Here is a 1148-nt window from a genome sequence, read left to right as displayed (position 1 = left end):
ATACTTAAACCCATAAAATTTCGGAGTTAAAAAGACTTTAAAAGCCCTGTACTCCAACACTTCCCAGTCTTTTACGTGTCATAGCACATATAGAAAATGACAATATTTATAAAGTATTCTGTAACTGATGAAGGAGGTTGCTTAGGGCAGGAGGTTACTGGCCCAATGCCCTGCCTAGCCTCATGGAGAACTGAGGGAACCAGTTATTTTGAGACACTAGTTGGGAAGGCCTGCTGTAGTCGTCTCCTAATTCTATATTTGAGGAAATTAGATCTTGACTCAAGATCATCCAGCTAGAGAGTCGTAGCAGAGCCAGGAATAGAGCCTGAAGTGTCTCTCTTTATTCATATTTCCACTACTCCAGTGTTTCTCAAGGTATGGTCCCCAGACCAGCAGCATCAACGGCACCTGAGAACTTGCTAAAATACAAATTCTCAGACCCTACCCTGGACTTACCGAATCAGACACTCAAGGGGTGAGACCAGTGCTTTAACAAGTCTTCCAAGCAATTCTGATGCCCACTCAAGTTTGAGAAGCATTGTTGGAATCTATAGTTACTCTCAATGCTTCTATAAGCTAAGAGGTTAACATTCAGGTTGTCTAATTCAGGGGCTGGCAAAGTTTTTCTGGAAAGGATCTGATACTAAATACAGGCTTGCAGTCTATCCAGTCTCTCTCACAGCTATTTACCTCTGCCATTGTAGCACAAAAACACTTATAAGCAATACATAAATGAATGGGCATGGCTATGTTCTAATAAAACTCTATTTATAAAATAGAAAGTGGGGAGGATTTGGCCCATGGACCATAGTTTGTCAACCCCTGGTAACTGATGATTAAACAGATTCTTCAACCTCAGAAATTAAATTCTTAGCCATTCTGGTTAATATCAAAATCTCTCAGCAACTTATGGCATTTATCAATGTTGGTGTCAACATCTGTCTTTTTCCATTCAATTAACTTGTGCTAAATGCCTCCTAAGGGCCACACTCCGGGCACACAGAGATGAAAAGATCCAATCCATGGCCTCAAGAATAACTTTATGCAGAGGGGAAATAAGAAATCAAATAAAATTATATTACTTTTTAATGTGGCCTTACTGAAGAAAATGCTCACTTACGTGTATAAATTTTGCTACTAATTGTCAA

The sequence above is a fragment of the Rousettus aegyptiacus genome, unplaced genomic scaffold (genome assembly GCF_014176215.1).
Source record: "Rousettus aegyptiacus isolate mRouAeg1 unplaced genomic scaffold, mRouAeg1.p scaffold_m13_p_11, whole genome shotgun sequence".
In the NCBI taxonomy this organism is placed as follows: Eukaryota; Metazoa; Chordata; class Mammalia; order Chiroptera; family Pteropodidae; genus Rousettus; species Rousettus aegyptiacus.
The sequence above is the reverse complement of the archived record's forward strand: the minus strand, read 5'-3'. Positions refer to the sequence as shown.